Here is a 533-nt window from a genome sequence, read left to right as displayed (position 1 = left end):
TCTTCTTGCTCAAGCAACTATCCAATTCCCTTTTTCCCTTTTAAGGCCTCCGCTACGCTATTAGCAAAGAACTCCACCTACTAACCGCCCTCTGTAAACAGGTTTTTCAACTTCCCTTTTATTTTATTTTGTCGTTGTCTTATTTTTATGCACTCGTATTACCAGCTTATTTAACTGTGTAAACAATCTCCCTGTTTACCATCGACAACCTTTAACTGTCTCCGTTCTGGTGAATAGTGAGGAGGGTGTGTTTCGGATGTGAAGTCTACCTGAGACTGGTCAACTGCTCTACCGTGAGGGCTCCCACTCAATCCACCGATGCCCCCATCCAGGGGGGTGGAATCACACAGACTCACCCTGGTGCTGGAAGCTGTGATACACGTTCCCCCAGTGCCTCCAACAATCTCCTGTGCTGGGAGGCCGGGACATGAGGACCCTGGCCTCACCAGCTGGAAAGGGAAGTGAGTCCCACCTCCACCTGGTTTTTCCACATGTTTCTGAGTCGACCAGACGTCTGGCCCACGAATGAAAGC

Source organism: Somniosus microcephalus, chromosome 12 (genome assembly GCF_052327205.1).
Source record: "Somniosus microcephalus isolate GS21.2 chromosome 12, FLI_Smic_1.0, whole genome shotgun sequence".
Lineage (NCBI taxonomy): Eukaryota > Metazoa > Chordata > Chondrichthyes > Squaliformes > Somniosidae > Somniosus > Somniosus microcephalus.
Note: the sequence above shows the minus strand (reverse complement) of the source record.